This window comes from Gymnoscopelus braueri (genome assembly GCF_963280865.1).
Source record: "Gymnoscopelus braueri genome assembly, chromosome: 17".
Taxonomy (NCBI): domain Eukaryota; kingdom Metazoa; phylum Chordata; class Actinopteri; order Myctophiformes; family Myctophidae; genus Gymnoscopelus; species Gymnoscopelus braueri.
The window spans coordinates 14,592,191-14,617,652 of NC_137617.1; the positions used below are offsets into that span (position 1 = coordinate 14,592,191).

At 39.2% G+C, this 25,462-nt stretch overlaps 1 pseudogene across 1 annotated transcript in view; it reads right to left on the bottom strand.

The window, feature by feature from the left end:
• Positions 1-479: 479 nt before the first annotated feature.
• The window catches only part of LOC308104990 (integrin alpha-M-like), a 29,155-nt pseudogene continuing 4,172 nt past the window's right edge, over positions 480-25,462 (bottom strand). The window contains exons 7-30 of the transcript XR_013935010.1: positions 24,461-24,654; positions 24,218-24,368; positions 22,821-23,021; positions 21,381-21,504; positions 19,181-19,320; positions 18,927-19,073; positions 18,613-18,825; positions 17,198-17,331; positions 12,883-13,013; positions 12,678-12,732; positions 12,047-12,165; positions 11,778-11,929; positions 11,550-11,675; positions 11,211-11,284; positions 8,532-8,673; positions 8,309-8,406; positions 8,070-8,149; positions 7,861-7,987; positions 7,637-7,735; positions 7,400-7,486; positions 6,018-6,128; positions 1,684-1,797; positions 1,474-1,587; positions 480-596 (exon numbers count right to left, since the gene is read on the bottom strand). The product of XR_013935010.1 is annotated as an integrin alpha-M-like (transcript). The remainder of the gene's footprint in view (positions 597-1,473; positions 1,588-1,683; positions 1,798-6,017; positions 6,129-7,399; positions 7,487-7,636; positions 7,736-7,860; positions 7,988-8,069; positions 8,150-8,308; positions 8,407-8,531; positions 8,674-11,210; positions 11,285-11,549; positions 11,676-11,777; positions 11,930-12,046; positions 12,166-12,677; positions 12,733-12,882; positions 13,014-17,197; positions 17,332-18,612; positions 18,826-18,926; positions 19,074-19,180; positions 19,321-21,380; positions 21,505-22,820; positions 23,022-24,217; positions 24,369-24,460; positions 24,655-25,462) is intronic.

Genomic DNA, 25,462 nt, shown 5'->3' on the forward strand with positions numbered 1-25,462 from the left:
GTGCCAATTAACGACCTCTACCTCTACACGACAACTACTTTACCACTGCGCCACCCGAGTGCAATTAAACATGTTCAGTGACTGTTTCTGGCTCTGAAAATGAAGGCTGATGTGAATCTATATAGTGTATGTTGTGTTGTGACTGCCGTTGAAGTTATTGATATTATCCTATGCGTGAGTTTGCTATTTCCTTTTAAGTTCAAGCTAGAGGTTTTGGGCTTTGACTTAACAGTGTGTCTGGGATTGTGGCTGTATACTGTCTACTGTATGTACTGTAGGCCTATCCGTCATGACCAATATTCATTCATTCTTTCTTTCTTTCTTACCGTATATTATTGGAAATGTTATTATACAAATCATACAAAAAAATATATAAAAAACGATTAAATTCACTCATGACAATAAAACAGAAATGAATGATGCAATGCAATGCAAAATACACAGTACAGTCCATACTGTACATGGTTGAGTCCCTGATGTCAACAGTTAACATAAAGCTGTTCTTCCTCTGGTGGTTGTTCTCCACCATCTTCTGGATCTTGTACTCCATACTTATCAGCAATCATCTGCTTCAACTGACTCTTGAAAAACCCAGCCTGAGAGTAGGATACACCAAGATATACATGAAGAGAAAAAACTATTATTAAAAAAAACAGCACATTAAGAGCCCATAATAAAATAATGGCAAAATACAATATACACATACAATGGAATACAATGGAAGACTAAAATAATAAAATAAAAATGGCCTGGAATGTCTGTGGTAATGCTGTGCAAAACACCAACAATCAAAATATTTTTAAATCTGGATTCCTTGGATCATGACGCAACTTCTGTCATCCACGCCTATTTCCGCCTGACAAGATTATCGGCCATTTTGCGTTTTATTCAAAACACACTTTGTGATACTACTCCTTCAGGTTTTGTCCAAAACTGCAAATTGGTACCATGGCTGTGGTCACGTGATCATCTGTCAGTTTTTTCAGATGCCCTTCTGATTGGCTATGACTAGCTTTCAAAAAATAGGGATGCCAGGTTGAAAGATTTTGAGAAAGTTGGAAAGTTTGGCCATAGGGTGGCAATAGAGGAAAGGCCATGGCATCATCAAATTCAGTGGGGGTTATCCTCTGTGGTTCATGATGGTGCACAGAAAATGTCAAGGCAATCCAGCTTGCATGCAGCTTTCTGTTTTGTTATTTTTTTAGCCTTTATTGACAGAAAACATGCAGCGGAGTGACATGCAGCAAATGGCTGGGAATCGAACAGGGGACTGATGGTCATGAATCAGAGCCCCTGTGGCATGCGCCCTAACCATTCGGCTATCAAGTCGCCCCAAGCTAGTACGTCAATAGTAGCTAGATATGTTGTCTGGGACCAAAGTGGTGGACGGACAGACTGACATACTGACCAACCGACGGAGAGACAGCCTAATGCCTTGAAATGAACTTACAGTATGCAGACTATGCACATTACCTTATATAAGCCTGTAGTGATCAAAGCCAAAACAGCCAGGCCTCGCAGGGTTTCAACAATAATCAGTGTGATGAGGTCTGTCTCTGTCTCAGTGTACATTACCCTGGACACAATCTGAGGGGAGGTCATGAGAACAATTAAATGTCTTTCTTCTAAGTCTTCTAAATAGTGAAAATGAAGAGTGAAATGAAAGTAGAGATGCAATGTTACCTTTCGAACTGGGGGATTGTTTTTAGAGTCTGTTGAAAAGAAGATGTATTGGTCTCTGTCATACTCCAAAGTGGCTGTGCTGATCAAAAGGTATTCGGCAGAATGGAGACTAATCTGTGGGTCAGAAGTAAAGAGGGAAGAGGATGAGGAGCAGTCTATGTTAGAGACAATTAAGAGACAGTTCATTTTGCTCAAATCAAAGCTCTGATCTTTACTAGCTTTACTGGTTGTTTGCTTGTAATGGTGGTAATCAAGGATGGTTGGTTGCATTTCTAATGAGTCACCAAGGGCTAAAATGTGTAAATTACCCAAGTGAAAAATAAATATACTAAATATATTTTTCAGAAGTATACTTAATATACTATTTTTGTACTTTTTATAAATTACATTTAAATTGTCTTATTTTGGAAAGACTTTAGTACTTAGTATATTAAAAGTTGAACTAAAGATATGCTAAAACATATCATTAATATACTTTTATGTACTTTCCCCCCCCCAAAAAAATACAATTTAATTACAAATGTACTTATCTGAAGTACAATTGCTGAAGTATACTATCATTACATTTATAGTGCATTACAAATACATATCAAGTACTAAATATATATAGAGTATATAGCAATTATGCTTAAAATATACAATCAATGTATTACAAATATACTTGGAGTATAAAATAAATGAATGTGAAGTATACTTTTAATAGTTTCAAGTATACTATCAATGTAATAATAAAGTAATTAAACTACAATCCAAATGTGCTAAAATATACTTTCAATGTAATAATAATGTATTTCAACTACAACTTAATTTAACTAAATGTACACAGTTAGTTAATTAAGAATATACTATTATTACATTGAAAGTATATTTTAAGCATAGTTGCTATGTACTCTATATTTATTTATTTAGTACTTGATATGTATTGGTAATACACTATAAATTGAATGATAGTACACTTTAATGACATCAGCAAAACTGTACTTCAGATACTAGAAGTATATTTGTAATTAAATTGTATTTTTGGGGGGGCAAAAGTACATAAAAGTATATTAATGATATGTTTTAGCATATCTTTAGTGCAACTTTTAGTATATTAAGTACAACTCAAGTGTTTCCAAACATAATTTAAATTGAATTTTATAAAAAGTACAAATTAGTATATTCAATATACTTGAAATGAAATTTAATATTTTTTCAAGATTAACCTACACGAATGGAAGAGCAATGTAACGTGGAGGCTTGAGGTTTAGTTGTCTGTAAGAGCCATGACAACTCTCGGTTGGTGCAACCATCAACAACACACTTACGTTATATGCAAGGGTGGGAAAGGGGAGAGAGACTGACTAAAGAAACAGACATTTACACTCATAGTTTTACTAACAAATTACATAAAATACCATAAATCACCAAATAGCACCACAACAAAACACTAAACTCAATGACCCATAGCATAACCCCACTACGCATTCCCATATTCAAATAATAACACAAATAGGAACAATAACACACATTTCCCAGCATGCACTGGGGCGCATGCTGGGAAATGGACTTCCTCTAGCCACCATAAATGTAATGATAGTATACTTTAATGACATCAGCAAAAGTGTACTTCAGATACTGTAAGTATTGTAATTAAAGTATATATATATATATATATGTATATTTGATTAAATAAAAATGTGCTTTTCAAAAGTGTATTCATATAATGTTTAATTTTTGTTTAACTTAAGTACATTTAATGTTAAATATATTTTAAATGATTATAGTATGTGCTTTTACAGTATATTTATGGTAGATTATCCTCAATATGCATTTATTTTAAGATATACTATAATATGCTTATTAAAAGTATACTTTTCACAAAAACTATTTAAAATATGTTCAAGTATATATTTTTGTAAGTATGTTAATGTCTATTTTATTGAAGTTTCACTTAAGTACTACTTCCTAAAAGTACACTTTTTCAGTGCATTTATAGTATAAGGCTGAAAAAATATACCGAAAAAGCATTATACTTAAAGTTTGCTTTAGTATACTTTTTAAGTATACTATTTTGAATATGTTCCTGGATGCTATTAGTAATATACTCCTTTTATTATACTTGTAATATACTTGTCTTAAAGTGCATTCAATATATATTTCTACAAAGCACATTAAATACTAACATAAATTAATTTGTAATTTAGCACATTTCTTTTTAAGTTTACTAATGTGCTTTGTAGAAATATATATTAAATGCACTTTAAAACAAGTATATTACAAGTATAATGTTAAGAAGTATTACTAATAGCGTCCAGGAGTAATGTACTTCTTAAAATTATACTTGTAATATACTTGTTTTAAAGTGCATTCAAAATGTATTTTTTACAAAGCACATTAGTAAACTTTAAAAAAGAAATGCTAAATTACAAATTAATTTATGTCAGTATTTAATGTGCTTTGTATAAATATATATTGAATGCACTTTAAAACAAGTATATTACAAGTATAATTAAGAAGTATATTACTAATAGCATCCGGGAACATATTCATAAATAGTATACTTAAAAAGTATACTAAAGCAAACTTTAAGTATAATGCCTTTTTCAGTATATTTTTTCAGCCTTATACTATAGTATAAGGCAATACACTGATGAAAATTGTACTTTTACGAAGTAGTACTTAAGTGAAACTTCAATAAAATAGGCATTAACATACTTACAAAAATATATACTTGAACATATTTTAAATAGTTTTTGTGAAAAGTATACTTTTAATAAGCATATATAGTATCTTAAATTAAGTGCATATTGAGGATAATTTGCTATGAATATACTATAAACACTTAAAATATAATAATTTAAAATCTATTTAACATTAAATGTACTTAAGTTAAACAAAAATTAAACATTATATGAATGGACTTTTGAAAAGTACATTTTTATTTAATTAAATATATCTTTTTTGTTTAGTACACTTTTAAAGGCATACTAGGTAACGTTTTCAACAAAACTAAAGTTAAATTGTATATCTTTTGTGAGTGGCAAAAGTTTCACAACACCCACTCCATGAATTTCACCCCCGGAAGCCTTTTATTTATATATTTTCTATTGAACGTGGACGGGGGGGACTTTCCCGGGAAAATGACGTTCCTGGCCAACGTCATGACGTCGTGGCCGACGTCCTGGCCGACGTCAACTACCGCAACGGTTTCCTGTTTGGCCAGGAACTACCGCGCTAATAACAAAAAGGAACCTCACGCTGATTTTAAGAGAATGTAGGATTGGAAGATCGAAAAAGAACAGAAAAAGAAAGCACAGCTCATGGTAACTAATGCTCCACTGGCTAAGAGAAACGATCCGTAGATAGTATACAAGTAAGACGCGCGAACGCTGGAAGCGAACGCAGCTCGAAAATAGTGTATTTACGGACTGTTATTTGACTGTGATGGGGAGAGAACTGTGTGTGTGTGTGTGTGTGTGTGTGTGTGTGTGTGTGTGTGTGTGTGTGTGTGTGTGTGTGTGTGTGTGTGTGTTGCATTTAAATCAGAGCATTGTCTAAATTCCTGCACTCTGGCGCCCTCTACATAGGTAGTGCATGCACACAGACAGACACACAGACACACAACCTGAGCAGGGTTACATAGTAAGCTCCACTTGGTCGGAGGCGCGGCGTTCGCAAAAACAATTAAAAGATAGCTTTTTGAAACGCTTCCGGCTTCCGGTGAAAACGAATGGAATTCTGGGTAATCGAGGACTACGGAAATTGTATGCAGTGACGGTAGTGACCAGCAGAGGTTGCTAAAAATCGTTATTTGTGATTCTGCATTGTACAACTTTAACAAATGTGCTAAATGACAATTAATTCATGTTGACATTTAAGTGCATTGAAGAAATATATTTTTGAATGCACTCTGATTATATTTGCTAAATATATTTGGGCAAAAAATGCACTGTTAGTATGCTTTGACAAAAGTTCAAATTGACAATTAACATACTTATTGTGCTAAAAGTATACTTTAGCACAAAAAAAATACATTATTTTTTCACTTGGGTAGGGATGCATCAATCAGCTCTGACATCACCCAGAATTTAACATTCACCCACTCAGTCACAACCATCCAACGTAGTGGAAATAATAATTATTAAACAGATTTTAATCTGAGGAAAGATATGATTTATTTTAACCATCTTCAACCATCAATGATTACTTTGTTTCAACTCAGTGTAAAATTAATTCTTGACGTGTTTAACACTACAGTTCCCTTAGGCTACTTCACCTACTGTAAATGATTGAGATCTAAAATGTAATGTTCAGTGTTGAATAAACACCACATTTTTAGACATAACATTTACCTGCTCGAGCCATCCTGAGCTCAGGATAGCAGAGATGGTGTAAACGTCAAGCTGATCTTTAACCATGAACACGTTACATCTGAACACTGTACACGTGGCAACGGAACAGTCCTATGAGCAAGTAAAGACAAATTCAAAGCAAAATGTTATGAAATCTATTTTTTTAACGCACGCACGCACGCACGCACACTTGTCTGGTCTGACAACTTGGAAATAGTTGAAAGAATGTACTTTGTGACACGTGGTGAGATCGCACATAAAAAGTGCGCATCCTCCCTCTCTCTCTCTCTCCCTCCCCCGTGTCTGTCTCTCTCCCTCTGTGTCTCTCTCTCTCCCTCTGTGTTAGCCTCATTTAGAACCTCTCCCTCCGCTATGTAGCTCTGAGATGAGGTCCTACGTGGGTCGGTGCCGTTTGAGCAGGACATTTTCGAATATTTTCCACTTTACATGATTCTTACCCCTGTAAGACACATCGTATCCAAAAAGTAATGGTTTTCTGCAATGCTGTCAGATGTTTGAACTTTTAGCGCCAAATAATATCTATCCAACGAGTTGAAAAAAAGCGTTTAAATCGCTTATTTACTCAGCCGGTTCCATAATATTTTTACTCTTATTTGTTGTGTTTATTCACCCGTTTCCTAGGCTGTGTGTTTTCCACTTCCTGTCGATTTCATTGGATATCATTGGTCATCTGACCAGTTTCATTGGATTTCATTGGATCAAATCGACAGGAAGTGGAAAACACACAGCCTAGGAAACAGGTGAATACCACCCGGAAGTATCATCCTTTTGGCAGCGGTGCTGCCACTCCTGGTCGGATAAATAACATCTGGTTTCATCAGGTGGAAGATGCAATTCAACATTTGACCAGGGGATCAGTAATGTCGCCTCTGCGGGCGCAACTTCCAGAATGTCTTAAAAACATGGAACCAGCCGAGTAGATAAGCGATTTAAACGTTTTTTCAACTCGTTGGATATATTTTATTTCGCGTTAAAAGTTAAAACATCTGAGAGCATTGCAGAAAACCTTTACTTTTTGGATACGATGTGCAGAAAGGGGTAAGACTCATGTAAAGTGGAGAGTCTCCCTCTCTCCCTCTCTCCCTCTCTTCCTCTCTTCCTCCCCCCCCCCCCCATTACTGGGTAGTTTTCCGAGTCCTCTCTGCTTCGGCACCATGAGTGTGTGCGTAGGGGGAGGGAGGGGCGAAGTTTAGCAGCAGCAGCCTGAGATACACTTACAGAGAGAGAATAGAATAGACCCCTTAACAGACAACGTCACACTAGCTCCAAACGTCATACTGGCTCCAAATGAAACCCATTCTATCAGGTCTCGCTAGGACGCGCCTCACTAGCCAACACAAAAGAGGGGGAAAACAGCGCACCCCGATTGATGATTGATTGATCTTGATGTTATCCACAAAATCTGGAAAGTTAGGTTCCTCGTCCTTAGATCTGCTGCAGCCTGGAATCTGAAAGTTGGTTAGTCAAATGGAAAATATAACATTAGAGTCACATCAATAGCAGATCAAATAACCCTAACTCATTGAACTGAATCTGACATGAGAAACAGTTTGTCACAGAGCAGTTTGAAGGTTGGTGTGTTTGTGTTTGTAAGTTACCTTTATACTACCAGGATTCACCCAGATGTCTTTATCACCGAGCCTCACCGGCACCTTGATGACCACAGTAACATTAAAGGCTCTCACAGAATTTAAAACCTGAGGAGATAGGACATGATAGAAAGAAGGGGGATGTATTCCTTGATGTCGCTTGATGTCTCAACAGTAAACCTAAAAGCTGAATTGAATAAATGAATATCAAATATTTACATAAGATGTTTTACCGTAAATGATTGTGGAAGTGGTGTCTGCAGATGATTCAGATTGGAAATGGAAAGAAAAATGCTGTACTTCACATCAATCTCCTTCTGTTGATAAAGTTCACTTTCTTGGGAATGCTCAGCATTTCCACTGAAACAGAAGACAAATTATTCCTAGTAATGTAATAATAGAAAGCACACAATCAACAAGGTTTTCCACCAGACATCAGTACCTTGTTGCATTTGCAGTGATCAGCATCTTTCTGTCAAGTTTACTGTTGATATCTATCCCATAGGAGACAGTGAAAAAAGCCTAGAATGGAATGGATCAGACAAAGCACTTTAAAACACTTAAGCCTATTCATCTAACAAAATAGTAAAAAACTAAAAAAACTTTTGACAATTATTGTATCTGTCCTTGCAGATACTGTATGTGAGAGGAGAAGATATGTCAAAAATCTAAAAGTTGAACCTTGGCATTGCTTTTGAAAATAGGCTGTCAATGGTGCAGTCACTCTTCCCACGTGATAAACCATCCTCACTGTCTAAAGAGTTACATTCCACTCTTCCCTTGGTAAAGAAAACCACAAAGCATGTTAATCACACATCTTCTTTGATCAATGAGAACAATTTATTAAGGCTGAACTTGGGGTTAGTTACGTTGCATTGACGTTACCTTGGTGATACTGCCTTACCTGCTGTATGGTTAACTTCCTGTATGAGAGCCCAGGAGGGTATGTGATAGTGACACGACTGTTATACGAGTTCTGCTCTCTGTTCTCAACGGACACCATTACGTTCAACAGTTCATCTATGCCCACTTTAACTTCTCTAGAGCTGATGCAAAAACAGAAAAGAAAATAGTTTTTACATTATGTCTTCTCAAGTGTATGAGGAATCATTAGGGCAAAGGGGAAAGATCAAGTTAGCCATTCACTTCGATTTTATATGAGACATGTAAGAAATGTAAAATACATCCTCTTATCTGTTGGTCAACCCAAGAAATGTTACTAATACATGCTTGCATCTAAGGAATCAATCAGATTGCTATTGAAGAGGAACGTCTGTTTTAAAAAGATTGTTCAGCGACCTAGACCAGTTCAGGTTGTATGTAAACATACAACCTGACCTCCCAGCAGTCACAACAGACAAATACATTACTTTCGGTTAAATCGGTGCATTTTTGTTAATAGACATTATACAGTAAGTACTCTATATCACATTTAAATCTAAATGTGGCTAAATTTGGTGGAGCCAAATAGACTACTTCAGACTACTACAGACCGGCAGTCGAATGAAATCGGGACGATTCTGGAGATCAGTCGGATGGAAGGTGTGTTTCTTTCTGTGCACCTGAGAGCCGACACCGACAGACGGCTACTATGGTGCTAAAAATAGCCAATGGCCTGATGTCTTTTTCAACAACAAACACATGAACACGTAGATGCTTAAATCATTTGAGAAATTATAAAGATAACTACTGCGCTGCAGGGTGCTTAGGGCATGGGCACATGTTATCTGTATTAGACTATTTTGGTGTAGCCTATATCTTTTGTATTTAATGTTAATTAAAACAATAAACAGGCTACTGCATGCCTGCACCCGCGATGCACACATGGCCATATCATTTTGCTTCAACTAATGATCAATAATATAATAATTAGCTAGAATGGTTAGGAAAAAAATGGAAGCCTGTCATTTCTGTTCGAATAGCCTATTGTATGAACGCACTGCACAAGCTTATCCACGAAGTAGGCTAATCCAATGTTTCATCATCATAATCATCATCAGTTTCAACTAAAATGGCAAATCTATCCTCCTGTATAGCCTATCCATTGTCCCATGAAATAGTTGGAGAATGAGCATTCGGGTTTGCAATGATAAAACAAAACTCGAGGGAAACCTATAGAAAACCACCGGCTGCTTCAGTGATTTTACAGACCTTTTTCACCTTAAGGAAAAGCAGCAGTAACTAGTAAGTGCTAATGATATTGATAAGTTAAAGATATGGCATAATAATATGATACTTTTGTTTCAGAGAAAATCTTTCAGCTGATGTTTGAATGAGATGAGCGGGTTTTTGGTTGTAGGACACAGGTGTTATGTGGCATAACAACTGGCAGTTTAGCTCGGCCATACGCGGCCAATTCTCAAGCGCTTGTTATAATTCAAAGTTCTTTATAATTTGCGAAGTGTCTATGTTCAGTCAGTTTATCAATCATGTTTTTATTATCCTCTATCAAACGTTATGATGGGAAAATCAAGGTGCCGGGAGACACTTGCGCACGCATGCCTGATCAACACTGTCTACTCACCCTGTATCAATCCATCCGATCTAAAAGACTCATGTTCCACTCACAAATTAGGTGGAATTTCAAAGGCTTATTCCTTCATTAATCCAATAAAATAAAATAAAGGTTTTTACAGCTGGTCAGTCAGTAGTGTACTTCGTAGCTGGAGTGACAGCATAATTGATTGGACCTATTTTTGTGCAGTGCGCTGATATGATGTAATTAATTATTTGGGAGCACCTGTATGATTCCAATGGCACTACTCTGTATTGTACAACCAGACAGCTCCGTCTCCTCTCCGCCAGACCGACGGTCGGGAGCCGACCGAACATGTTTGGTCGGCTTTCGACGCTATCCTACAAGTTCCGACCCGACACGTCAGTGTGCACACCACCCATTCGACAACAGATTTTCAGTCACAGATGCTTTCCAACACTTACCGCCGCCGACGTCGGTGCGGTGGAGAGCTGCTTTAAAAGGACAAACAAAACGCCTCCTTCTAACAAAAGTCTCTTAGGTCAACTGACCTAGCTATCCCCTAATCTCTCAAGACAGATTCAGCAGAGGGCGCTGTTTTTTCCCTTTTTTTACTATGGGTTCCCAGATTGGCTGTCCCCTGACCCAAACTTAAGTTCAGGGGTCTTTGCTGACACAGCCCCTAGACTGTGGAACAGCTTTCCTCTCCCTGTTTGATCTCCCCATCACTCCATTGAATCTTTTAAGGCTCAAGAACTCAGTTTTGTTTTCTATCATTTCAATCCCCCTGATGTTTTATTATTATTATTATTGAGTGTTTGTGCCTTTGAGCTGTGTGTCTTGTTATTTATGTCTGTGGATTTTTTTTAATCCCTTGCTGTCTAGCATTGTGGCAAAGGATAGTTATTTTTAAAATGTCCTTTATCACTAAATGGGACATGACTGGACAGACAAGCAAGCCCACAAAATCAGTTTTGCCTTCATTGTTAAGGGCCACAACAGGCTGTAGATTTTCCATATTTATTAAAACTTTTTATAGGGTAAGAAATGGCACTGGTTCATCAACAAAGTAACCACACTCTTAGAGGACATGTGTACATGTCTCACCTGGTAAAGTTGAAATCAACTTTGAGGTTGTCAGTACAGTTGTCATCAGTGCCACAGTTGATTTCAAACAATAACTGTTGTACAAGGGAGGAAGTCAACCGTGTTAATCACGTTTTCTTTCAAACAGCAATAATGACATGATGGTCATACAAGCTTTTTGAGGATGAATTTACTCTGAACTGGAAAGCCATAAAGCTAGCTACAGTATATGCCGATTATTCCAATGGCCAATCATTCTGGCTAATCTGCAAACTCTAATGTCAAGCTCTCTTGGCAAGGGTAGTCTGTACTCTCTCAAACTCTAAATAAAATTATAGGCAGGCAGGCAGACAGACTTACAGGGTGATATGTGGTTGTCTGAGCTTGCTGAGCAAGGCTTGGACTGAGGTTGTTGGAAGATGGAACGTCTTCAAAGGTGAATCTAAGTTCATTAGAGAGTTCATTCAGAGCATCCTCTGGACAAGCCTGCAATGCGAGTGCATTATTATGAAAAGATTCATACAGTAGTCCAACCTTAAATAAAAAAATATTTCTCTAATTTATGCTCATTTAAATTCACCAACCTACCTCAATGTCAAATGCATGTGAAAAGCAGTGTGGCTTTGTCATGTCAAGGGTAAAAGACTTGAACAGCTCTCGTTGTTTTGGTGTCTCGATGTAAGCACGATTGTTTGGAGTTTTGCGGGTTGAATCCAGCGTCAATGTATAATTAATCTGAGCTGGAACAGTTTAGACTTCATTAAAAAGTTAATCTTTACATAAAAGTATTTTAAATGCTAAAATGGCTCTGTGGTAAAGACTAGAAAATAGAAGAAATAGAGGACATTTTTAAAAACCTGAGTGGCGAGTCATAGTGAAGCAGACTGTAGCTGTGTTCTCGCAGTCTGTGTTGTTGGTGGGGATCTGAGCTGGGCTGAATGTCACCTGTGCTTCCACCATTACTATTGGCTTAGATCTGGAAATGGACAGAATCACTGGAATCACCTCTTCCTTTACTCTCATTTAATTAGTAAGGGAAAGGGCAATAGTACAGAATTCACTTGATTTACCTTAAGAGTACGATGGTGCATCTAAGTTCATTAGACAGTTCATTCAGAGCATCCTCTGGACAATCCAGCGTCAATGTATAATTAATCTGCGCTTGAGCTGGAACATTTTAGACTTTCATTAAAAAAGTTACTCCCAACATAAAAGAGTTTTAAATGCTAAAATGGCTCTGTGGTGTCTATACTTAAAAACAAATGCAAAAACCTGAGTGGCGAGTCGTAGTGAAGCAGACTCTAGTTCTGTTTTTCAAGGGAGAATCGCAGTCTGTGTTGTTGGTGGGTATCTGAGCTGGGCTGAATGTGACCTGTGCTTCCACCATTACTATTGGCTTAGATCTGGAAATGGACAGAATCACCTCTTCCTTTACTCTCATTTACTTAGTGAGGGAAAGGGCAATAGTACAGAATTCACCTGATTTACCTTAAGAGTACGATGGTGCATCTAAGTTCATTAGACAGTTCATTCAGAGCATCCTCTGGACAATCCAGCGTCAATGTATAATTAATCCGTGCTTGAGCTGGAACAGTTTAGACTTTCATTAAAAAAGTTACTCCCGACATAAAAGTACTTTAAATGCTAAAATGGCTCTGTGGTGTATAGAGTAAAAAAAATTTAAAAAAAATACCTGAGTGGTTAGTCATAGTGAAGCAGACTTTAGCTCTGTTATTCAAAGGAGAACTGTAGTCTGTGTTGTTGGTGGGGATCTGAGCTGGGCTGAATGTCACCTGTGCTTCCACCATTACTATTGGCTTAGATCTGGAAATGGACAGAATCACTGGAATCACCTCTTCCTTTACTCTCATTTACTTAGTGAGGGAAAGGGCAATAGTAATGAATTCACTTGATTTACCTTAAGAGTACGATTGTGCATCTAAGTTCATTAGACAGTTCATTCAGAGCATCCTCTGGACAATCCATTTTCAATGTATGATTAATCCGCGCTTGAGCTGGAACATTTTAGACTTTCATTAAAAAAGTTACTCTCAACATAAAAGTATTTTAAATGCTAAAATGGCTCTGTGGTGTCTATACTTTAAAAAAAAAAAGCAAAAACCTGAGTGGCGAGTCATAGTGAAGCAGACTGTAGTTCTGTTTTTCAAGGGAGAATCGCAGTCTGTGTTGTTGGTGGGTATCTGAGCTGGGCTGAATGTCACCTGTGCTTCCACCATTACTATTGGCTTAGATCTGGAAATGGACAGAATCACCTCTTCCTTTACTCTCATTTACTTAGTGAGGGAAAGGGCAATAGTACAGAATTCACCTGATTTACCTTAAGAGTACAATGGTGCATCTAAATTCATTAGACAGTTCATTCAGAGCATCCTCTGGACAATCCAGCGTCAATGTATAATTCATCCGTGCTTGAGCTGGAACAGTTTAGACTTTCATTAAAAAAGTTACTCCCAACATAAAAGTACTTTAAATGCTAAAATGGCTCTGCGGTGTATAGACTTAAAAAAAAAAGCAAAAACCTGAGTGGCGAGTCATAGTGAAGCAGACTTTAGCTCGGTTGTTCAAAGGAGAATTGCAGTCTGTGTTGTTGGTGGGGATCTGAGCTGGGCTGAATGTCACCTGTGCTTCCACCATTACTATTGGCTTAGATCTGGAAATGGACAGAATCACTGGAATCACCTCCTTTACTCTCATTTACTTAGTAATAGTCCATGAGCCAGAGCCCCAAAATTGACCAATGATTATCGAAAGTGTGGGCAAAACCAAAACTATATTAAATTGTTCATAGTCAATACGAGTAAATAAATATATGATAACCTTTCCACAGGAGTAGCTTTTTCATAGTTATCACACATTTTGTTATTTTCCCCATACGTACATGACAGGTGAAAAAAATTACAAAATTTAAAAAAGAGTTATCATAATGAAACTGCCTGAGTTGATTACTTGCATGAAGACAATGATTTATCGTATTACAAGTTTTCTGAAATTGTACATTTAAATATGCAAATTAGGCATTTAGTCCATGAGCCAGAGCCCCAAAATTGAGCCAGATATTGAATATTCCCTCGTTAAAAACCTTTGACTCCAACATCTTAACAAAATGAAATAAGTATGTTCACTCTGGCTTTGTCCAATGTTCCAATGTTGATTCTGGAAAGTTATACAAATTCGGGCATATTTTCGTAATGCCTCATTTGCATATTTAAATATACAATTTCAGAAAACTTGTAATACGATAAATCATTGTCTTCATGTAAGTAATCAACTCAGGAAGTTTCATTATGATAACTCTTTTTTTTTATTTTGTCATTTTTTTCACCTGTCATGTACGTATGGGAAAAATAACAAAATGTGTGATAACCATGAAAAAGCTGCTCCTGTGGAAAGGTTATCATATATTTATTTACTCGTATTGACCCTATAAACAATTTAATATAGGTATGGTTTTGCCCACTCTTTCGATAATGAAATCTTGTCTGGCTCATGGACTATAAGGGAAAGGGCAATAGTACAGAATTCACTTGATTTACCTTAAGAGTACTGTCAGGGACCGAGTTGGTCGGAAGGAGAGACACAGGGAAAACTTTGTTGTTTTTAAAATATTGTTCTTTTTTTATCTCTTTTCTTTTTTCGTTGTTGCAAATAAATGGTTTAACAAAACAAATGTGCTCAACAGAAAATAAATTAAACTAAACAGACAAACAACACAACTGAACTGAAAACTGAACTAACTAGATTGACACAGGAGGTGGGCATATATAGGGACGGGTCAGACCACTGTTAACACAAAAGGGGGAAAAGACAAAGACTACCATTGACACACACTCTAAGAACCCCTGCCCCACCCCATAGTGCAGAGGGACTGTGGTGCAGTCCAATTGTCCAGATTAGCTGCAGATCTGGAGCAGCTGATCCCCATTCCTTTGGCCAGCCCATAATGTCCATTTATGTCAGCAGCCTCCTACAGAACTGGTATCTCAAAGAAAACTCGTAAATGAACTCATAGAAAACTAAACAATAAATTATGTCATTTCAACTGGTTAATAATGAACAACTGAAAATAAACACTAAATATATAAAGCAAAAGGAAGAGTTACCATACATTATAGTCTCTATGTGTGGCTGCTGAGTCAGCCATCACAAGTACGATGGTGCAATAATCTATTATCTAATCAAATTTTTCTTTCTTATAATGTGCAGCAATCGTTTGCTAAAAGTAAATGCAAGACAGTCAACAATTTTCTCCATAATACAATCATTACAAACAGAATGGGAGACTGTTTTCTATTACCCAAACTGGCAACAAAGATATGGAGCTGTGTGTCCACAATTGTGACTGTTGCACTTTTCTGAGCAGTGACAGTCACACTTATGGACACACAGCTCCACAAGTCTGGACCCTACCCAGCACTCACACAACAATACCAGGTGTGCGCCACCCTGGAACACATTCTGGGCCCGTTTACTTTCATGGACCATGGAAACTGCTACATTATGGCAGTGAAGGACTATTTCAGCAAGTGGCCAGAGACATACGTGGTTCTGGACCTCAGTACTGGTACCATGGCAGAGAAACTGGTTGCCAAGATGCTAAGATGCCAAGCATGTACACCCACAATGCTGGTAGAGCAATTTCATCGAACCTTTGCTACCCAGCTCACCATCTTCTTTCATTGACAGCAGAAAGACTGGCCCTCCTCTTGGCCCTGGTCCTGTGTTCCTACCAAACCGTGCTGTTGGAGTCTATGCTTTGCATTCCAGTGCATTCGCGTCGGAGGCGCATCGTCTCATGCGAACTTGAGCCACGAGAGGCACCACCGACCGAGCTAAAGCGAGCAAGTTGCCGTGCCGAACGTTGCAAAGTTCGCTTGAGCCGACTCAGCGCCGTCCGAGTTATGTACCGATAGGCACAGAATCTTAAATCATGTTTTGGGGTGAGCGTGGTAGGTCAGCGGGTAGGTCAGTATCTCACCAATCAATAGTTTGATTAAACGTGGGTAGGTCAGTATCTCACCTACTTTGACAAATCAATAGTCTGATTAAACGTGATAATGTCCCATTCAGTGCATTGGCAGCATCCGAAGCCGGTGGTTTAATACGGCCAAATGCTAATTAAATGTAGTGGCCCAGACAAGACCCGGCCACAACAGCTCTGCCAATCGAGCTCAACTCTATTGGCACGATAGTTTGTGCGTCGGTTTGCCGAGTGGGAGGCTGGGGTTTGATCGCAGCTCGGGTCTAAATCATTACATCTGGTGTAGTCGGAAAGACATGGAGGAGGTTCTTGTGTGAGGTGATGTAGTGAGTGACCTGGCTCTGCCAATTTAGCTCAGCTCTTTGCAGCGGCAAGTTTTCACAAACGGGTGTTGCCGACGCGTTTAACTGTTTACCGGTTCTTCAGCAGCCACTGTTTCAATATTTTGCCGGTCTTTCTACGATAATAGTCTTCTTTCACTTTTGCCCTGCCGTTTGGTGCCCCCCAAGGTTGGTGCCCAGTGCTGCAGCACTTAATGTCCTTGCATTAAGCCAGCACTGATCATAAGAGTGCCAGCCAAACACAAATGGCTATGGAGAGTTCATGGGTCTATGCATGCGTAGAGGTCATAACAAGCCCAGAACAAAGTTGATGAGTCTCTGTTACACTGAAATTGGTGATCAATACAATTCTGTGTTGCTGTGTTCATTCATTGTGAACATTTGGTTGGTGTTTTTTATTTTATTTTATTATATTATTAGAGTTGGAGTCTGGTAACATATTCTGATGACACTAATGATGAAATTGTGTCACATGTATTTCTTTCAGATCAAGTAAAAAAAAAAAGTTGGATGAAAGGCCCTTTTTAGTGCCTTCTGTATGCAGAAGTCTTCAGATGTGCTAGAAACAGGCTCAAGCAATAAGTGTAAAAGGGTTTGATGTATTGAGGTAGAGGTATAGAAGACCAGAATAACACCAGGGATAGAATTACACCATTCTTTATATTTACCTGAGTAGGAGGACAGCACCCTTTGAACCCACTGCCAAGTCAGGCAGGCAGTCTCCACTGAGGTCAAAAGAAGACTGGCTAATGGACAGACCAAAGAACCGCAGTCCAGGCTGGACATCAGAGCCAGGGATTCTCTAGATGAGGAAGAAAGGTAACAGAATGTTTTAAGAGATCGAGTTATAAACTAGAAAAAGTGCTCCTCGGAGCACAGGTCTCCGCCAGGTCAGGTAGGTTATTGTGGCCTCCTGGTGGCACTATAATAGGCCAATGTGAAAAGGGTGGCATTTCTTCTTAGGCCTTTCAATCGGACACTGCATTCATGATTTGAGGCATTTTGTTCCAAAAATGTGTTTTGCTAAATTAGACCTGCTGGTGGCGTTATAACAGGCCAATGTGAATGTGAAAAGGGGGGCATTTCTTCCTCGGCCTAGTGGGAATCTGCATGCAAAATTTCACGGAAATTGCACTCTGCGTTCATGTTTTGAGGCATTTTGTTCAAAACTGACCAATCCTGCAAACTTTGGAAGCCACTGTAAGCCAAATAGGATGGAATATGAAATATCGGACAGATCCATCAGAATCACATGACTATGGAGATGCAGTGTACCAATTTGCGTGTTTTTTGGACAGAATCTGAAGGAATAATCTCCAAAAAAATATTTTGGAGATATTTGTGGCGCTGTAAATATGTATATGTAAATGTGTATATGTAAATATGTAAATATGTATATTGGTGGCGCTGTAAAAAGCAGATGTGAAAAATGCAGTCCAGATGTTTTTCCTTGGCCTCTAGGGAGTGTGCGTGCAAAGTTTCACGCAGATCGGTGCAGTTATAGTTAAAAATGCAAATCGGCCAGTTATAGCGCCACCAAGTGGCATTTCTTCCTCGGCCTAGTGAATTTGCGTGTGCAATTTTATAGAAATGGCAAGCTGCGTTCGTGATTGGAGGCAGTTTGTTCAAAACGGACCAATCCTGCAAACTTTGGAAGCCAACCTTAGCCAATGAGGATGCAATATGGGAAATCGGACAGATCCGGGTTGATCACATGACTATAGAGATACTGTGTACCGATTTGCGCGACGTTTGGTTAAAAGCTGTAGGTGTAATGGGAAAAAAAATAGTTTTGCACAAATCGGCCTCCTGGTGGCGCTATAACAGGCCCATGTGAAAAATGTGGGGCAGAGGTTCTGAATTGGCATCCAGGGAGTGGGTTTGCACAGTTTCGCAGCGACCGGGCCAACGGTGCCGGAGATTAGCTGGTAACACACGGACAGGACACACACACACACGGACGGACGGACGGACGGACGGACGGAGGGTAAAACATACTCTCTCGCCATGCCTTTCGGCCTGGCGGAGACAAAAATACAAAACGTTGCTTCAATCCATAGCCACTGTATTGACTCTCACACACCTGTGAGTACATGGGATTGATTGTTAGTCTTCCATAACCATGGAAAATATAGATGCTTCCTTGACCATCATTCTCTAGTGGTGCTCCCACAGCCAAATCATTGAATCCATCACTATTGAGGTCAGGCAGTGGAGCAAGAGAGGAACCAAACCTTCCTCTTTCTCCTGCAACACCTTTCAACACTGTTTGTCTATCGGATAGACAATCAGCTCTCTGGGGGAAAAAAATAAATAAAACAGGAATGAGAATTATAATTTAAATTCTCATACCTGAGGTCAAACTGATGTATGATGACAGAAAGTAAAAACACTTACCAGGCCAGCAATGCTACAGACGTAGACCCTGCCTTCTCTATCTCTCTCCGTGAATGAAGGAGCAGATATGAGGATTATGTCAGTGTATCTACTTCGATCCATATCCATGGTACAAACCTCTGCCCCAAAATATGCCCCAATCGGAAACTGAGCAAACCAGAAATCATCATTTAACGGAGGAATAATTACATTTATTAGAAGAAAAATAAATCTACGTTCCTTCATGTACTGTGAATAATAATTTGAACACAAACCTGTGGATTTGTCGAAGGGTCGATCTTTTGAAGGAGTTCCCCGGAGGAGAACACCATTACCATCCCCATGTGTTTAAATCTTGGAGCACCTATAACGGTGAGGAAGCCACTTTTTCTAATGGCAATTGCCATGGAGTAACCTAGGAGCACAGAGTAAACATTAGAAATAATTATGAGTGGGGTGCATATACAGTAGGTTGCTAATGCTGATTATCATATCGATGGCCAAAATGCAAAACCTCCTATGTGCAAATTTTATGATTTTCGGATTTCACTGTGGATGAGGACTATAGGCTATGCTGCACATGCTCAGTCTGTCTGCAAGATAGTCCCGCCCCTCATTTTGTCAGAAAATGTCATTTGACTAAAACCTCCTATCTTGTTCAGTGCCAATTAGTGCTAAAATGTTGAAGAGCAAAGCCTCTTATCTGCACCAGAACTAGTTGAGCAGCAGACAGAGCTGAAACTTGGGAATGTTATGTTATGTAGACCGTCTAAATGTCTTTCAGTTTGTAGTCATCTATTATTTTCAAAATAAAAAAGTGTCTTCCCCCCTTACTAGTTAAGTATTTGTTAGTAACTCTGTCAAGTTAATTGCATTGCCTTGTTGATTGCTAATGATTAGTGTCAGGTGGTGACACTTTTATAACACCAAGAGTGTGAGTTGATAAAAAAAATTAATGGTAATACTTGATACAGTACTGTAGAATGTCTTGATCTCAAAATGAGCATAAAAAAAGCATTATTTCACAAAAATACTGTTTGTTTGTTTGTAAGCCTAACTATTTCTAGGTAAAAACCTCCTATGTGCATCTATGTAGATAGGAGGTCATTTTTAGGTATAGATAGGAGGTTTTGGCATTGAACATTTTGAACTTGTGGTTAGAGTTGTCATTGCTGCTTAAATGTGAACGTCATTTTCGTGATTTTTTATTAATTGCAGATCAAAATCACACGTGAACACCGTGGCAGCCAACAACCCTTTGAAAATATTGTGGTGTGTTGGTTGGGGGGTATGAGGGTATGGGGGTGGGATGGGGTTTGGAGTTATAGGGTGTGGGAGGTGTGGGTGGTGGTTGGGGGGGTATGGGGTGGGGGGTGCATGAGGGTTTGGGTGGGTGGAGTTTGGGGGTTGTGGTGTGCTGGTTGGGGGCATGGGGACCGGGGGTTCTGGGAGTGGGGGTAATGGGTTGGGTGGGATTTGGGGGTATGAGGGTATGGGGTGGGATGGGGTTTTGAGTTATGGGGGTTGTGAGGTGTGGGCTGGCAGTTGGGCGGTATGGGGTTTGTGGGAGTGGGGGAGTATTGCAGGTGGTGGAGTTGGGGGGGTAGAGGGTATGGTGGGGATTATGTTGAGGGGGGCATAGGCCAGTTAGGCCGGATCATACAGGATAGGGTCTTTGTGATGCGAAAGTGTGGTCTAGCCAACACCAACTCAGGACTACTGAAGTGGGATGGGGTTTTGAGTTAGGGAGGTGGAGAGGTGTGGGCTGGCAGTTGGGGGGGGGGGGGGGTTGTGGGAGTGGGGGAGTATTGCAGTAGGTGGAGTTGGGGGGTATAGGGTATGGGGGGGATTATGTTGAGGGGGGCATAGGCCAGTTAGGCCGGATCACACAGGATAGGGTCTTTGCGATGCGAGAGTGTGGTCTAGCCAACACCAATTCGGGACCCCTGAAGTGGGATGGGGTTTTGAGTTATGGAGGTGGAGAGGTGTGGGCTGGCAGTTGGGGGGGGGGGGTTGTGGGAGTGGGGGAGTATTGCAGTAGGTGGAGTTGGGGGGTATAGGGTATGGGGGGGATTATGTTGAGGGGGGCATAGGCCAGTTAGGCCGGATCACACAGAATAGGGTCTTTGCGATGTGTGAGTGTGGTCTAGCCAACACCAACTTGGGACTCCTGAATCGCTGCCCTCCACACTCTCCTATCTAGCATCAGGGTCTTGAGCTCTACAGTATTGTTGGCTAAGCTGTTACGCCGAAGTGCATCTACGTAGGTGGTGCACTTCTTGTCTCTCCTGGCTTTGCCCTGGGTTGGCTCTCATAGTGTTAGTTTGCTTGCCACTAGTTATGGGTCCCTGACGCAGTGCCCTGCCTCATCCTTCTCTCTCTGACTTTGTCTGTGACCCATGGTAGGTTCTTGATGATCACTATACAGTACACAATACAGTAATATAATATGAAGTTCATTTTGTACTTTCTCACCAAGATAACTGTCAGGATCCATATCTGTAAGCTCCTTGAGGTCTTCCCTCTGACCTTCTGTTGAGACTTCCTGGTAGCTCCCCCTCCACTGGTAGGCACCAACAGCTGCCATTTGGAATTCTCCCTAGTATACGTAGGCACAGTAAACAGTTTTGTTTTAATGTATAATTTCTACAACATTTTGTTCCATACTGTACTTCCAACTTTCAAGGGAAAATTGTTAGGGTATCCACTGAGATCACTGTTTGTGCCGTACCTCGATCTACAAAAGATGGATCTGTTTAAATATGTAATTATTACTTGCTGTATATCACAGGCTGCAAAATGGAGCAGACCTAATGCACTTTGTTGAAACTAAAATGTACCACTGAGAAAACACTATCTAGAAAGGGCCGCTCAGTGGAGAGCAAATCGCCCCAATCAGAAAACGTACAATGTTCCAGGCAGTAACAAGTCTCTCTCTCTCTCTCTCTCTCTCTCTCTCTCTCTCTCTCTCTCTCTCTCTCTCTCTCTCTCTCTACTGTACATGCATGTCATAGGTGCGTGCGTTGCTAACTTGCCATACCCATTGAGACCTGTTGCTACCTATACGTTCTTATACCTTTGAATCCGGGAGCCACCTCTGTGTCTCATTAGTTGTTGCTATACATATAGTATCATCATCATCATTTTTTTTTTTTTGTTAAAATTTGAATGTTTTCAGAAAAATGTGGTTAGGTTTTAGAAGGCGTTTTTAGAATCGGCCTCAGGTCTTAATGGGTTAACCAGACAGGGTTATCTCTCCTATGCATCACACACACGTACAGTAGCGTGTGTTGCTCTCTCTGTGTGCTGTGTACACAGGTGAATTATCAACTATGAGGCAAAATTTGCATATTTTTTCAGCTAAAGCCATAATATAGATCTCATATTCTGGAAGGACAGTTTGTGTCCCATTCCATATCCCATAGCCTGCAAGGATGGTGGGTTTGAGGTTATACATTGTATATTTTATTTCCTTGGCAGCATGCACAAGACATTTTACACCGATCAGTGTAGTAGTTTGTGAGATTGGCCACAATAATATTGGTTTGTATGCTATGCTTTGAGTACAATGGACTATATGAAAGGCTTTGTCCTGAAGCACAGCAGTTTTGTTGGATAGCCTACCAACATTTATCCATTTTCAAGTGTGGGTTAGAATTCATAAAAAAAAACTCAGTAAAATATATTTATATTTCCAGGTAAGGTGTGTCGCCACTCGGCACCCACTTTGAGAACCATAAACACCAAACACCAAACACACGCACGAGAGCTAAAACTTGCCCAAATATTTCCTGTCTGCTTTACACCTCCACACCAATTTGCTTGCCCTAAAATAGGGCTCTATATGTAAAAGACAGTATTGTAAAAACAAATTGTCAACAACAAAACATAAGGAATGAACAGGTTTTTGATTACCCCAGGTACATTAGCAGCACTGAATCCCTCTTGAGCCAATTCCAGTTTCAATGAGCCACCGCTCAAGATGCTGTTCTGCAAAGCTTTCCCGATTCCATCAAGAGCTTGAAAGTTGGTCACTTGAAACACGTGCTTCGATGGATCGGTAGCAATGATGTCCAACTCTGCTTTTGCTGAAGTTTCATTAAAAGCTCTTCCAACCTTAGGATATCAAAATACAGGATGTTTACCATCTTGTGAATGACAATGCTGCTGTATAAATTACTTACAGTTATTGGTGTATAATCCTAAGCTTATATATATTGACATCGATATTTAGACGTAGATTCAAAACTGAGCATATCAATCCTCAAGGTTGAGGTGAAGGTGTCTGTTGTTACATCTTGTGTACATGTACATACGAGTAAAATGTTTGTTTTTCTGGTTACTTATTAACATTGTAGCAGCATTAAAAATAGTAACAGTAAGAAACACACACACACACACACACACACATTTACGTTTCGGTTCACACACACACACACACACACACACACACACACACACACACACACACACACACACACACACACACACACACACACACACACACACACACACACACACACACACTATTTTGGGCATGTCAATAGGCAAACAATTAAAACAAATAGTGGAAATGGCTCATCTCCAAGCTTGTGAACTTGTGGATCGGCCATTTTAGCTATTAGCATTGTATTTTCAGTTGTTTTTCTTTTCTGGCCTGATCATTGATAAACCTGATTGAGGGAAGTACTGTAGCTGTTTCACACATGTACTGCTAGTAATGGCTAGGAAGCCACTTGCCACAAGTTTGGTAACATGTGAAACAATCTGTGGTTGGGGTGGCTCTGTCCTATATAGAAGTCAGCCTGTACCCTCTGATGCACTCTAGGGCATTAACAGAATAGTCGAATATTCGAATATTCGACTATCAAACCGACTATTCGACTATCAAACCACTATTCGATTATTCTATTAAAAAAAAAAAAAAAAAAAAAGGGGGGGGGTTTTCTAGATTTTTTTTGTGGCTTTTCTACAGCAGACACGCAGCTGTGAGCTCTGGTGTGACGTCAACTCGCATTTCTTGAGTCGAGTCATCAATGCCATTAAAAAACAAAAAAAAAAAAAAAAACGTTTTTTATTTTTTTTTATTTTTTGTAATCAAATCGATTAATCGAATATTCGAATACTTATAGGTCGAATAATTCGAATGCTAAAAATCACTATTCGTGAATGCCCTAATGCACTCGGCTGTTCACATGAGCCTCTATATTGCTTTGCGGTTTAGATCAGTACATTTTCCACACCAGGCAGTGATGCTACCAGGCAAGTCGTTTCGGTTCGTTTAGGTTTGATGAGTGAGTTTAACAACTTACCCCAATTACAAATCGAACAATGCCTTCCCTTGCAGCAAAGGAAGCAGCATTAGCTAATTCATTTCGATCATTAGACTCTCCATCAGTAATGACTATCAGGAACTTTTTCACCTTTTGTCTTGATCCTCTATTTCCTGAAAAAACACCTTCGCTGTCGAAATACAAAAAAACTGTACTTGCAAACTCTTGTCATAAAATGTTTGACAATTGAGGTACATTGTCAATATGCGTAAAGGCACTTACACAACACGTCTAATTGCTCTGGCTGTATACGTCCAACCTCTTTGTTGACTAATACGATCAATTTGAGATTCCCAAGATCCTGAGGTGACAAAATCATCAAAATGATAGTGGATGTAGGGGTCTGTTGAGTACTGGGCAACTGCGAACTGAAAATACAGGAAAGAAATATTTAATTCAATGAAATATACATTATGCTGCAATTACAGTCAAGCAATTGGAGAGGTTGAAAAAAGAACATACAAGCAGTTCTATTTTAAATGCCATCAATCGTTAATCGTGTCAGTTAAATTATATTCCCATTTTCTGAGGAACTCGCTGCTCCTGCAATTTCTTCTCAAACTGGGCCCGTTTCACATTCATCTTCTAGCAAACATCTGCATGAGCAGAAATTACGTATTGTATTTGTATGCCTCCGTTTTGGATATGTCAAACTGTATTTAGCTGCTACGGGGAGCAGTGCATCCGAGCAACATGACATTAAGAATCCCCATTTAGAATGGTACCATACTGTATAGCCTGAGTCCTGTTCTAAACCTGGATCCTACTCTATGGTGCAAGATGATTATTAGCCTGCCCACAGCAATGCATGGCTCCTGTCTGTGAACAAAATAATGAAACAAAATAATGAAACTAAATAACTTGTGAAAATTGATAGGGATGATCAGTAGTCTGCTTTCAGCAATAATGTTAGACATTTGACTGGTCCATACTGCAGTAATATTAATGTTAACCAGTTTGATCATTCCTTTGTAATTTGTCAGGGTCTGCATCACCTCGGGTTTATTTCTCAATAATGACCTCCACGCTGTTCATTACTCCTTAGGTAGTTGTGGTTGACCCATACAGGTAAAACAAAACAAAAATCTCTCTTCTATACAGACATGTGGAAAGTAAAGCCACCCTCCCTGGTCTCTTTGGCCCTTTAATTGAACATCATGTTTCTGCTCATTATGTGGCATTGTACAGTGCCCAGATAAGATGCTGGATGTTATCCCATCATTG